Below are 15,230 nucleotides of genomic sequence, written 5' to 3'. Positions count from 1 at the left end.
CTCTGTGTGTGTGTGTGATTTACTGAACATGTACAAAGTTTAAGTTAGGCCTCTCTTCCTTCCAAGGAGGCCCAAGGTGCAAATATGAAATGCTGAGAGATATATTTATATTGGACTGGCAGCAGTCTCGTTTTTGTGGCACACAGGGCACCCAGTTAGTCTCATTTTAACAAACAACATCCATATTTTGCACATGGACCAGTACATGGACCAGTATGCGAATGCCGTTCTAGTAGTGAATTTGTGGACTAAAGTTATGCCAGGCCAAAGATTTGCATATAAGTGATTAGCTTTGAACCTTGGTGCTTCATCTTTGTGGACCTAAAATTTCCCCTGCATTCTCAAACAATCATCCTTCATCTCTCACAAGAGGGAAGGACTCATTTTCACCTGCTGCACTTGAAATGTTGACCCTGCTTAAAGACCTAAACTCAAGAGATGCAAAAAAAGCTGGAGCTATCTGTGCACTGCAGTAACTGCGCCCCAGCTCTCGGTCTGCAGCACAGAAACAGAATGTGACCTTGGGGAAGCTTCCTGTGGTAATGTGCAGTTTGCCTGTGATATGATCTGCAGCCTCTGGCAGCGGTGACCTCTTTGTCGCACTCTGAGGATTTCTGTTTGTGTTTGTGAAGCCTTTTGCCATATTGCATTTTGTGACATACCTGGCTCAGGATCAAAGACGCCTCCTATTTGTTATTTACTTATATCTGTCGGTGTCTCCCTGAACAGGACCACACAGGGTCATATACCAAAATATATAAAATACCATGCCTTATCTTTCATATTAACGCATACACATTCGCATTAAGTAAGATACGTGTACCGTTTTGGGTTTTAATTCTACACTTTGAAATGAGCCATGTTTACTAACCCTGGAACTTGATAAGTAGCTTGTTTTCTTTTCTTTTTATTTGCTCTCTTATACCGATACGAATCATCAATGTTACATATGACTTTGTTCTCATCAATATTTTACGATTTGCTTTACTTTTGTATTTAGTTATTTTTTTTATGATTGCTTTCTTTAAACTTTACCTTCACATTAAAATGTATGGCTGTGGCACAGAGTGTATACTTTCCCTGCATCCTCTTCCTCGCCCCTCCTTTCCTATAAGGTGAACACCTCAAGGCAGGAAGCATTGTTGGTGTAAATCTTTGCAGCTTGCTGATGCCCCTACAATACTGGTTAGGGAATGACATCACCCTACCCACCATGCGTCTTGGAAGTTTTCATGTCTGCTCTGACAGGACCATTGTGGCTAAGTGACTCCTACTGGGCAGGCAGTAACTTGAGCGTGGAGGAGTGCTGCAATGGACAGGAGCCATGCTCTGACATACCAGAAAGGCAAGCTGCACTATGTTCCTGGGGAGATTCTTCCAGCGAATTATCCAGCGAATTATCGTCTATAGTGTCTTCTTTATTTGTTGTGGAGTTGCAGTTAGGCATAAGCACCTTAAAGAGATAATTTAATTAAGAACATTTTTTATAAAAATGCATTTTAAATGTTCAAGCTGCACAAGGCAGGCATAGTTATTAGTATAGACCTTAAAAATTGCTTAAATACAAGTTTTCTTTGAAAAGAAGTGAACTTGATATTGCTGAAATATGCACAAGGCAATTTTGAAACTTGACTTAATGTGGCATGCTTAGAAATGATTGTAAAGACTGCAGAATGTTTGGGTTGAATGATTTACTTTACTACGCAACATATTATTTTGAATGACTAAACCTCTTATTTTTTAACCATATGTCAAATAATACTTGAATACAATATTGTACAGTTTAAAACAGCATTTCATGTTTGTGTTAATGAAATGTATCACTAAATGGTCTTTTGAAAGTTGATGTTTCTCTTCTTTAGGATAGTTCATTGTGTACGCAGTGAAACATTCTAAAAGTATAAGGTTAACTGTTTTCGATGCCTATGGGAACAGAGAAGACTAAAACATGAGATGTCTACAACAAACTGTGTGATAAAACTTTGAAAGCTGCATATTATTTCATGGGGAACCTGCTCTCAGACGAATGCTATCACTGGATTGGATACGAGGAAGGAGAAGCCTGCTACACAATTTGCAACATATTATTTTGCCTTTTTATACTAGTGCATGTTCCCAGCTACTTTAGGATGATGCTCTCAAAGCTTATCACTCTGAGCCTTGATTCTCCAATGTCCCAGACCCATTCCTTTGACGGCTGTGGCCACCGCTGCTGCTGTTCATCCCTTAGTTTACTGTACTTTGATGCTTGATTTTTACAGATCGCTGCTGCACCTGTTTGCTCATATTGATGAGACCTGGCTGAGTTTCATGAACTACTCTTCATGTGAAATTCAGCTGCTTATTTGGATTTTGAGCTCTATGCTCTCATATTTCACTCTTTTCCTTTGAACTTGAACTCTTCATGGGTTCTACTAACTAAAATTCTGATTCTGATCTTTAGAATAGGGATTTCGGTCCTTTATGGAAAGTGTTAAATGAATTAATGATTATTTATTCTAACCATTCTTTTTTATTAGATTTCTGTAAACTTGATTCAGTGACAAATCAGAATAAAGAGAATAAAAGAAGCTTACTAATCTCTAAGAGAAATAAAGCTTTTAAAACTATTTCAAACTCTCATCGTTAACTGGGCTTAAAATTCTAAATGCGATTTGACTTGTAATTATGAAATAGCTCCAGATTCAAAATATGGCGGCAAAGATCCGTCATCTGAGGCAATTTATCAGTAGAAGCCAGCAAGGAAAAGGGGCTTGGCCCTGTATGTAGTGGTGACGTTAACCCCTTCGGTGCTCATGACGGAACGGTTCCGTCATGAGCCACGGTTGAGCTGTGCTCATGACGGAACCGTTCCGTCATGACCACGCCCGCGCAAGATTCCGTCAGCACAGCGGCGGAATCTGCGCAGCATGGAAGGGGTTAAAGGTTGAACCATAATATTTACATTTTGCCCCTGATCCACACTATCAGTTTTCTGGTAGCAGAGGATGGTTCATGCCTTGAACAAGGAGATATTAAATAATTAACCAAGTTAGGATAAAATACCAGAATCTTGGAATCCAATGCCCAGAACTTGAAGGACTGACAAGGAGCGATTTCCTAAGGCGGTTGCTGTTTCGAGGTCTCAGTATTAATAGGGTGATGCGTCATCTATTGTGATTATGTTTACTGGTACTATTTGAGTTGAGAGTGAATGGTTTGATAAAGGAGATGTTTAATGTTTATTTGTGAAGAATTTGAAGCGTTTGTCGCCGGACACAACCGGGATAAATACTGGGATAGAAATGTAGATATTGAGGCAAGTGTAGAAGACACTTGAATAGACATCGTCGAATGTTACTTCTTGTTTGCAGAGATTTTGTGGTGTAGATTGTGAGGCATCGTCACCTACACAATTGAGACAGAGATACTAATAAATTGTTGTAGTTGTATTAATATTGATTGATGTTAGCAGAATCTGATTGTGGAAAGGTTAAAGCTGCATTGATTAGGGTGATTTCATGTTGGTTGAGATTTCACTTGCGAATGTGGAATTCTTTTTGTGTGATAAAAGTTAAAAGGTGTATAGACCTTAATATTCCGGTTGTTGAATTACTATTGTTTTCTTTAGCTATGCTAACAAGAATTTAATTTTTGTTGAATTGTGTGAGTAAGAGAGAAATTGTAAAGGAGGCTGAGGTGCTGCAAAGAGTGAGATCATATGCCATAGTGTTTCACGCTTAGATTGGATGGTTGGTGTGCTTTCACACTGTGAATGGTTGGTGACGTCGAGGTGTTACACTGTGATAGGTCAGTGGTTGTGTGAATATCGCATTGGGATTTGTCAACAGGATTTCAATAAATAACAACTGAGACAGGATTGGAGTAAAAGAAATCTGACGTTTTCAGAAAATAATAAAAATATTGAATTGTGAATTGTTTACTATATGATTTTGTGAAACATATGAAATGTTTTAAAAAATGTAAGAGTTTTGTGAAGGGTGATGTTAAATTTCCAATATGGGATGGTAAAGAGGTACCTCTTGAGGGTACGCCTGCACATTACATGACAAGTGAATTGGGATTACTTACATGTTTATGGTTTCATCAATGGTGCAAGAATACTGAGAAAGAAGGTGCATTAAGATTTCCAAAAGATGGTAGCTTTGAGATTAGAATTATTGAAAGACAAATTGTACAAAATATAACCACCTTCTAGACCTATGGAGTATGAAGCATTGAATTTATGGGAAATGGTTGCTCCAGAGAAAGAAAGGGAAAAATATCAGAAGAGGACCAAGCGAGCAATGTGTAATTATGCAGATGCTCAATGGGATAAAAAACAGAGGAGATTGAGGAAATCTATAGTTGAAGGGATTACATTGCATCCAGTTATTTCCACAAAAATACCTGATAAAAGGAAAGAAGGCAAAAACTCAGGGAAAAAGATAAAGAGAGACAAGAAAAAGAAAATGAGACCGAAAGTGATTCAGGGGATGATATTTTAGAGGGAATGCTAGTTGCGCGTCCCCCGCCTTATGCAACACTGTTAGTACTGGAAATAGTGCTCCTATGAGCAGTTTAAGCAGTTAATTAGCCACTGCCCCTGTAGAAGCCAGTATAGTACAAGTTAAGAGGCCCCTTCAGATATGAATGCCCATGTACCCCTCAGTCCTCTTCTCCGTACACTGTACCGCATCACCCTGTCAATTACTGTTTGGAGTTACCATGTATGGATATCAGTTGGTGTTCATGCTGTATAACTTCTGTTTGCTGAATAAAAAATTGCAACACAAAAAAAGAGACCCCTTCAGATACTGCTAAGTGCCCCACCATGTTTTGGCAAGCAATAGACTGGTATTCCACCTGTGATGATTACATCTGTTACGACTGGTCCAGTGCAAGAGCCGCAAATAGTAACTGTACAGACAGTACCTAGACCAGTTACAAATGCTCCAGAAATATGTTAACCTGTCTCCAGAGACACAAGGAGCTGTATGAGGGTCACCTATGACAGGGTCTATCCTTACTTCTCAATATCCTCAGATTGTTGTATGGAGATCACCCAAGATGTGTCAAGCACTAAGAGATGGGGGAAGAATTATCTGTACGACATCAATATCCGTGGAGGAAACAAATTTGTTTGAAGATGGAATCTTTCCACCATGGTTTGAGGAAGTTGCATGGATTAAAAAGACAGAGAATACAGCGCAAACAGTTAGCCCAGAACCTGAAAAAAAGAGATAATTAAATATTTCCAAATTTAAAGTTTATCTAGATGAGAAAATTATGGAATGTTTAGACTTAGAATATTTAAATGCATGCCAAGAGAAAGAAGTGATTTACCTGTTTAAAGAAATTACAAGACGAGAAGCAACTACACATAAGTTGACAGAGTTGGCTCAAAAATATGAGGTTGATCTTTCTAAAAGTTTTCTTTTGCAGAGAGGCTACAGGGTTCAATTAGATGATGCAGCAATTGAAACAAAGCATTCTTCAGGAATGCAGTTGCTCATTACTGAATTAATAAAATATGTTAATAAAAGTAGCAATTTTGAAAAATTAGAGGGCAAATGAGCAAGAAAACATGAAAAGAAAAAGAAACAACCTGAGTTAGGAGAGGAAAAAAGGAACAGGATGAGGAAGGAGTTTCAAATTATCCACTGAGAGAAATAGTGGGAGGAGTGTATGTCCTTCTGCCTTGGAGCAGAGGTGATCTTGCATCTTTTACAAACAATTTGTCAAAATTAAGAGACAGGCCTGTGCAGTAGTACGCACAAGCTGATCAATTTGTGAAAATCTTAAAGGTGCTGTGGATTGATTTCAATACGTTCTTTGATATTGTGGTGCCAAGTGACCTGTGATGTACAATAGCCATGTGTAGAGCCAACGAGAATGATACGCACTAATGCACCATCTCCTGTAGTTGTGAAGACATATGAGGCAGTTATTACTTTCCTGAAAGGTAAAATGCCTCCAAAACATCTTGACTGGTTACAAATCAAACAAACTACATAAGGAAGCAAAGGAATCAGATCATGAGTTCTATGAGCAATTGTTGTAGGTGTTCCAGCAGCACAATAGGAGAGAATACGAGAGTGACATGGAGATTTGTGTACCTCAATTTCTACTAGTGTTGAGACCAGAGGTTAGTGTGCATATACAACCACGTGTTACTCTGCTGACAGAGTAAATCACTTGATGAGATCTTGAGGTATTCAAAATATTGCAGTGATGAACAAAAGTTGAAGCATAAAAATATTTAAGAGAAATTTATGTTGGCTCAAACAAAGTTTGCTCATAAAGGTTTGGAATTCTTCTTTTGCAGGGGATCAAGGAGGTATGCATGATTTCAGAGTAATCCAGGAGGATTTGGTGCTTCACAAGGGAGAGGTGTTCCAATTGATTCAGGTTCAGGAATAGATGTTGAAGAGCTGAAGAAAATTATGCCTTGTAATATTTGTCACAGGATTGGCCATTGGAAGAGGGAGTATAGGTTTAATCCTGATAATGCACAGGGAAATGTACAAATGCAGAAAGGAGGGCACATCCAAAATATGCCAGTACAACAGATGCAGGTGCCAATACAAAAATAAGTACCAATGATACAGGTTCCGCACAACCAAATGATCCCACAAAATATAGGTATCCCGAGATTTAATTTGAGACAATTGCAAAAAGCAAATGTAAACCCTTTCCAAAATCAGAATCAAAATCCATTTCAGCAATTTCCTGTGTTCGATAATGAGCGTTCAGACTCCGACACTTCTCATTGATGGTGCCTGAGGGGGGAGGAAGATTGCGTGCTTGGCGTAGTCTTAGAGGTAGACCAGAATTGTCCATTAATGGAAGGTGAGTTGAATGGCCACCCCGCCTCATTTGTCAGTGGTACAGATGCTAACCAGATCCACTATTAGAACTGTGGAGGTCTTAGACCTACCCCTCTTGGGAAATAAGATTCAAGTTGTAGGAGTTTCAAATAAACAGATTACGAATCCAGTTTCAGAGAAGGTTCTGGTAAAAATAGGCTCATTTGAAGAAAACCACCAGTTTGTTGGCTGTGACTCGAGTCCTGTAAACCTGTTAGGGTGAGGTTTATTGTGCAAGTTAAATTGCACAATCTATTGCAAACCAGATGGTGTGGAGTTTCAGACTCATGAGGAAGATATGAAGCTTGTTTCTACTGATGAAAATTGAAGAATTACCCTCTGATTTGAGAGAGACTGTGAATTCAGAAGTGTGGGATATCACAGGAAAAAGATATTGTACTAATTAAAGGTGTAGAACCCATCCGAGTTACCACAAAGGCAAATGCAGTGTATCCAAGAACACCAATGTACCATTTGACCCCAGAAACAATTACAGGAATTACTCCTTTAATAGTAGACATGATACAGAAAGGGATTTTGATTGAATTGATTGGGAGTCCATGTAACTCTCTGATCATGGGTTTACAGAAACACCATGGAAAGTAAAGGGTCATTCAAGATCTTAGAAAGAATAATTAGATGGTTCTTCCATGTTGTTCTGTGGTGCCAAATCCAGCTACAACACTATTTAAACTCCATTTACTGCAGAATTGTTTACTGTCATTGATCTTTGCTCGGCTTTCTTCTCAGTGCCATTGCACAAGGATAGCTAGTTTATTCTTTCTTTTATGTTTCAACAGAGAGTTTTAGCATGGTGCAGAGTCCCACAAGGGCATGCAAAGAGCCCATCAATCTTCAACCAGATCTTGAAACTGAATCTGGAATCATTACAGATCAGTTCTTGTAAAGTACATAGATGATCTACTTGAGCCATCAGGGAAACGAGAAGCTTGTAAGCAGGATACCATTGCTTCATTGAATCACCTGGCAGAGAACGTACATAAAGTGTCTCCAAGTAAATCGCAGGACTGTCAGAAAGAAGTTCAATATCTGGGACACATAATTGAGAAAGGAGCTAGGAAGGTGTCTCCAGAGAGAGTGGAAGAAATTCTTCAGACAAATCCACCTCAAACTCAGAAGGTAGCCAGTATATTTTTGGGAATGGTTGGCTACTGTAGACAGTGAATATCAAATTTTTCCCTAGTGGCAAAGCCTTTACTGAGGCTGTTACACAAGGATGTGTCTGATCTGCTTCCATAGTACAACAATTATTTGAAAGCCTTCCTAGATCTAAAATAAAAAAACCTTTATTGTGTCCCGTCACTAGGAATGCCCGATTACAGTAAAGAGTTTACACTATTGCTGTGAGAGGGAGGTCTGTGCTCTCTTAGTGCTGACTCAAATGCATGGTGATGCTCGGAAACCTGTGACATACTTCTCGACTACTCTTGACCGTGTTGCCACAGGACTGCCCAGCTGCTTAAAAGCGGGTGTCATGGTGAGCACTAGTTTGGAAAAGAGTCAAAGCATAGTGATGGGATATCCTTTAACTGTAATGGCCCCTCACTCTGTGGAGCTTCTATTGACCAGAACAAAGACCCAATACAGGACCCACAATAGACTCACTAAACATGAATAAAAAATGTTGTCATCATAAAATGCTGTGATAAAGCAATGTAAAATTTTAAATCCTGCAACTTTATTACCTTTAAGTGATACTGTTTGTTATAAAGTTGAACATGATTGCATGGATGGCACGGATTTATGCACAAATCCTAGACCTGATATTAAGGATGAACCTCAGATTGAGTCTAACCATGTCATTTTTGTGGCTGGCTCGTGTTTGAGGAACAATGAAGACACCCTGAGAGCAGCTTACGCTGTATGTACCATAAATGATGTAATTGAAACTTCATGGCTTCAAAGGGTTACCTCAACACAAGTTGCAGAATTGATTAACCTAACCAGAGCACTTAGTTTAACTGTTCAAATGAAAGTGACTATATTAACAGATAGTCAGTACAGCTTTGGTGTTGTCCATGATTTTGGCCAATTATGGTCACAAAGAGGTTTCTTTAACTCTTCAGGAACCCCTATTAGGAACGGGGTGCAAGTGAGAACTTTGTTGGAAGCTCTCCAGTTGCCTGCAGAAAAAGCAGTTGTTAAATGTGCAGCTCAACAAAATGGTACCGGCTACATTGCCATATGTACGCTGATTAAGTCGCACCTTATTGTGCCTTGTTGGCCTGCACATTTTATGGATCTTCCTTATAGGAGCCTGAGGAGGAAACTTAATATTCTATGTTGGTGAAAGTAACAGATACTTGGGGCAAATTAAAAAGAGTAGAAGAAAATGTTTCAGAAGCCGAACAGCAAAGTTGGATAAGAGCAGGTTGCGAGAAAGACACAAATGACAGATGGATGTCAATTGATGGGAGACCAGTGAAACCTGAAGCTTTGCTGTTTCCAATGACATAATACTTCCATAGATACACATACATAGGGATGGATGCCATGACACAACTCTTTAGGCAGAACTGACTTAATCCCATGTTCAGGATGCTTGCAGAGGAAGTGTGCCATAGATGTATGACATGCCAACAAATAAAAGCAGGGAAGAGAACATGTTACAGTGAGTCACATCAGGAGATCAGGTGGACCCTACAACAGAATGCAGATGGACTTCATTGAAATGCCTGTTTGTAATGGTCATAGTGTGTGTCTTCTCGAGATGGGTGTACAGTCTCACTGTAGCAAAACTGATATTACAAGAATTGATTACCAGGTTTGGAATACAAGCCTCTCTGGAATCAGATAGAGGGACCCACTTTACCAATGAGGTCCTAAAGATAAGTTGCACAGCGTTACAGACTGAACATAGATTGCATTGCAGCTATCGACCTTAGGCTTCAGGTATAGTCGAACAGATACATGGGACAATAAAGTTTCAAATAGCCAAGGTCTGTGCTTCAACATCACTGAAATGGCCAGATGCTTTACCTTTGATGTTGAGTATTCGAAGTATCCTGATAGAAAAAATGGTTTATCACGGCACGAGATTCTGCTGGGTAATGCAATTACGCTACCTGCTGTACCTGCAAATGCACTGTTGAACATCACAGATAAAATGATACTTGATTACTACAAAGGATTGGCTGATGTGCTGCACTCTGGTTCTTACCAGGTTGCAGCTGCCACTAAAGATCTACATCAAGAACAGTGCCATGACCTCATTCCTGGTGTTTGGGTTGTGATCCAGAAGCACGTTCAAATCAGGGTAGGAGATACCCAAAGAAATGGGAAAAAATCTGGAACCGATGGAGCAAATACATTGGAGAGTCAGGGGATTAGAACAGGTTATAACAAGGATAAATCCCCGAGATATCAAGACAGCATGGTCTCACAACCAAATGGACAGGTGAAACAGGAGGGAATAAGTTAGGTCCCCAAGGTAGAATGCACTGTGCACATGACCAATATATTATGTAAGATGTACATATCTCAAAGTTTGGAATACGTTGTCAAGCTTGTACAACTGAACACTTGTTTAATAAAAAAGAATATATAAAAAAAAGATTTTTAAAAGAAGCACGCTCAAAAGACTTGCTTGGAACCAAGATGGAAAGACCTATTACACACTAAGAAAGTGAGAAATCCAGAAGAAGCGACTTTGTTCTTTGATCCTGTATGAAGAGCATTGGTGACTGCACCACCACTAACTGAGAAACCACAAAGAGCAGTGGTTCCAAGATCACCACAGCAGCAAGGAGAAGAAAGGGGTGAGAATTTGCAGAATGCAATACCAATCCAAGTGCCTGTTGATTTACAAAATGGCATTGAAGTCTCTAATGAAGTAGAAGCAGAGAATCATTCTTGACTTGGAAACATGACTTAGACAACATCAGCACAGCAAGAAGATCGGGGTGAAGGAACAAGCACTGAACAGGGAAGAGTCACCCGTGAAGTTGAATGGCAACAAAGCTGTAATCATGAAAGACTGAAAAAGAGCATATCAGCTGATCAGATTCCATCAAATATTCCTGAAGAGACAGAAACAAGTGATGAAAGTGATACCGAAGGGGGAACCGTACTTACCTGAACGCCGCCGCCGCCAAGAGTTCATACAGATCACGCGCTTGTGCCGCCACCGCCAGGAGTCATCGCCAGCTAGATCCCGCGCCGCCGCACGGGACTACGAATCCCGGCAGCACTTGCGGCGGCGCACAGCACGCACGCATCTACGGCGCCAGGAGGCGCATAAAATCATCGTCAGGCCGGCGGAGCGGGGGGAACCGTACTTACCTGAACGCCGCCACCGCCAAGAGTTCATACAGATCACGCGCTTGTGCCGCCACCGCCAGGAGTCATCGGCAGCTAGATCCCGCGCCGCCGCACGGGACTACGAATCCCGGCAGCACTTGCGGCGGCGCACAGCACGCACGCATCTACGGCGCCAGGAGGCGCATAAAATCAGCGTCAGGCCGGCGGAGCGGGGGGAACCGTACTTACCTGAACGCCGCCACCGCCAAGAGTTCATACAGATCACGCGCTTGTGCCGCCACCGCCAGGAGTCATCGCCAGCTAGATCCCGCGCCGCCGCACGGGACTACGAATCCCGGCAGCACTTGCGGCGGCGCACAGCACGCACGCATCTACGGCGCCAGGAGGCGCATAAAATCAGCGTCAGGCCGGCGGAGCGGGGGGAACCGTACTTACCTGAACGCCGCCACCGCCAAGAGTTCATACAGATCACGCGCTTGTGCCGCCACCGCCAGGAGTCATCGCCAGCTAGATCCCGCGCCGCCGCACGGGACTACGAATCCCGGCAGCACTTGCGGCGGCGCACAGCACGCACGCATCTACGGCGCCAGGAGGCGCATAAAATCAGCGTCAGGCCGGCGGAGCGGGGGGAACCGTACTTACCTGAACGCCGCCACCGCCAAGAGTTCATACAGATCACGCGCTTGTGCCGCCACCGCCAGGAGTCATCGCCAGCTAGATCCCGCGCCGCCGCACGGGACTACGAATCCCGGCAGCACTTGCGGCGGCGCACAGCACGCACGCATCTACGGCGCCAGGAGGCGCATAAAATCAGCGTCAGGCCGGCGGAGCGGGGAGAACCGTACTTACCTGAACGCCGCCACCGCCAAGAGTTCATACAGATCACGCGCTTGTGCCGCCACCGCCAGGAGTCATCGCCAGCTAGATCCCGTGCCGCCGCACGGGACTACGAATCCCGGCAGCACTTGCGGCGGCGCACAGCACGCACGCATCTACGGCGCCAGGAGGCGCATAAAATCAGCGTCAGGCCGGCGGAGCGGGGGGAACCGTACTTACCTGAACGCCGCCACCGCCAAGAATTCATACAGATCACGCGCTTGTGCCGCCACCGCCAGGAGTCATCGCCAGCTAGATCCCGCGCCGCCGCACGGGACTACGAATCCCGGCAGCACTTGCGGCGGCGCACAGCACGCACGCATCTACGGCGCCAGGAGGCGCATAAAATCAGCGTCAGGCCCGCTTCGCGGGACGCGAGCGGGACGCCCGGAGCGAAGCCCGGGCAAAGGGCGGGCCCTCTACGGCCCTCATCGGCACGAGGAGGCAGGGGCAGGGCCACACATGCTGCAGGAGTCACATCGGACACCTTTGCGCAAGTAAGTAGAGCACACAGATTACCCCAAAATCATTACTTCGCACGTTCTGCAGTTACAGTATAAGTCATGCCAAAAAAAGCAGTTACAGTTCAAAATAACAAGATGAACAATTATTTGGTTCAGACTGTACAGAAGATCAATACGCAAAGGAGGGAGTCATTGGGGCTGAGCCAATCACCGGACTTACTTTGTTTGTCCCCACCCACTTCTGCTATTACTTCGTCTGATGAAATTAACACTCAAGATGTTTTTAGCGCCACCATGTCAGCTGACATTGTTGCACAAGTCACACCTGATATTCCGGTCAATGTAATTCCAGCCTCTGAAGATTCGTTTATTGAGGGTGATATAAATATTTCGATTGATATTAATTCTGACCAAGACACACAGTCTCAGACATCCCAGGTGCCTATTCTTGACCTAACTTCTACAGTTCATGAAGTTAGACCCAAACGTCAATGCACCAAGATCCCTCTTAAGCGGGGTGGTCTACGCTCTGGGGCTAAATGGAAGAGGGTTAATACCTCAAAATCTACACAAATGAATCATGTTGAGGATCCCTCTATTTGTTCTATTGAAGAAGCCCTTTTAGACAAAATTGCGGACTTCATTGAGACTAAAATCAATCTTATTATCAAACCCCTCATTTCTAAGATAGACAAATTACAAGCAGAGGTCAAGAAGCTGGGTGGTTATCAAAATACAATTGCAAGTGGTATTGAAAATTTAACCACGATAGTTACTCTTCTGAACAATAAACATGGGGAAGCCGCTGATGGAACTATTTTGGGTGCCGGAAAGGGAACAGAGCCCTCTGGGGAGAATCCATCGTCACTGATTCCCAACGCTGTTGTTGGGTCCTCTACGTCCCAGTGTCCCCCAGCAAATCCAATTCCTGCGGAAAATGTTACCCACATGCAAACATTACAACCCCATACTTCTACGACGGATTCCCTGCAATTTATTGTTGAAGCCACACCCGTGGTGTTAGTTCTTGCAAATGTTCCTCCATTAGAAAGAGGCTCGGTGGAAAGTTCTAACTCACTGTGTAGCAAAGCTTTACACTGGTTAACCAGTAATGTGCGGCTAGCTCCAGGAGGACAGCAACATCTCGCAAGTGTAATTAAAACAGCATCTAGGGTTCCTTGGCTGGGAAATCGCCCAAAAAAATTCAAAGGTGATTGTGTGGCCGTGAGTTTTTCAAACCAAAATGTTCTTCCTAATATTCTTGCAAATATCCTCCCCCCCCAACGAAGACAAGGCACTGTGGTTCCCCTTACTCTGTAATTCTTTTATGGGGAACAGCAGAATGTATCAATCCCAAAGACTCCTGTTTTAGGATGGAATACAAATTGGGATTTTCACTCTAGATGGGGTCAAGATATAAGGAATAACGCACCAGCCTACCGACAACAACCCTTTGAATTTAACCCTGTTACACAACCTTTGGAACTGTTTAACCGTTTTGCGCCACTTTCTTTTATGGATCAAAACGATTGACTTTTGCCAAGTCAAATTAATGATGTTGAGGAACCACAGCCGGCTCTTGTTTTACCTCTCCAGTTCTCTGCAGGCAATAGAGCTTGTAGAATTTTGAGCTGGAACATCGCTGGACTTAGAATCAAATTTAAAGACAAAATGTGGCTGGACAAAATCAGGAGTTATGACATTCTTGCCTTCCAGGAAACTTGGGACACGTCAGAGTGTTTGCCCTTAGATGGCTACTTTCATTTCTCAGTGCCTGCAGTCCCTAGCAAAGCAGGAAGAGCTAGGGGTGGGCTAGTTGTGTATATTTCTCTTGACGTTAAAGGTGAACCCAGATATATCCAGTCTAAATCCAAAAACTGCTTAATGGTTGAATTGACCTTATCAAACTGTAACCCTATTTTATTCGTAAATTTTTATAATTCTTCGACCAGTCAATTTCCTAACGAGCATTTGTTAGCCTTACAGGATCTCTTATCTACTCATATTGAGAATAGCTGTTGTGAACCTGAGGTAATCCTTATGGGAGATTTTAATATCCATCCCTGTTTGACAGGTTGTCAGAGGGAAACTAAGATACTTCCTTTTCATCCTTCATCTCCGCATTTTGAACACACTCCATGCGGAGAGATTTTGGAATCATTTTTGGCTACCCTCAACCTTTACGAATCTTGTACCTGCTCAAACGATTTGAGGCTACCAACATATGTGGGTCATGATTCTGGTACAATTATAGATTATATTTTTGTTTCTTTAAGCATTCTACCTAAAATATTTACTTATACGGTAGAAACTTCTGTTTTTAGCGATCACAATCCTGTGATTTTAGAGGTTTTAGCATTTGGAGCCCTGGAAAACAGGAAGATTGACACATTGTGCGCACCAGGTCTTGAGCTTAAAGATCAAAATCGTAGGTTAAAATGGGACCAAGTTATCCCAACATCTTTTTTACAGGAGACATTGGCCAAAGTTGCTGATGAAATTGCCATTTGTCTTGATAACGAAAACCCGAGTGCCAAAGTGGTTGATGCCTTTGGTGCTATATGTCATCAAGTTAATTTAGATCTGACCATAAAGGCAAAATCAAACAAACCAATTGGCCCTAGATGGTTTGACTCAAACTGTTCTAGGGCCCATTCAGCCCTTCTTAAAGCTCTAAAGTGTAAACCTAGAAATAGAGTACTGATAGCTTCATTGAGGAAACAATACAATCTTGCTATTAGGAAGAGGAAATCTGAGATTA

This window comes from Triturus cristatus, chromosome 8, assembly GCF_964204655.1.
Source record: "Triturus cristatus chromosome 8, aTriCri1.1, whole genome shotgun sequence".
Lineage (NCBI taxonomy): Eukaryota > Metazoa > Chordata > Amphibia > Caudata > Salamandridae > Triturus > Triturus cristatus.
Note: the sequence above shows the minus strand (reverse complement) of the source record.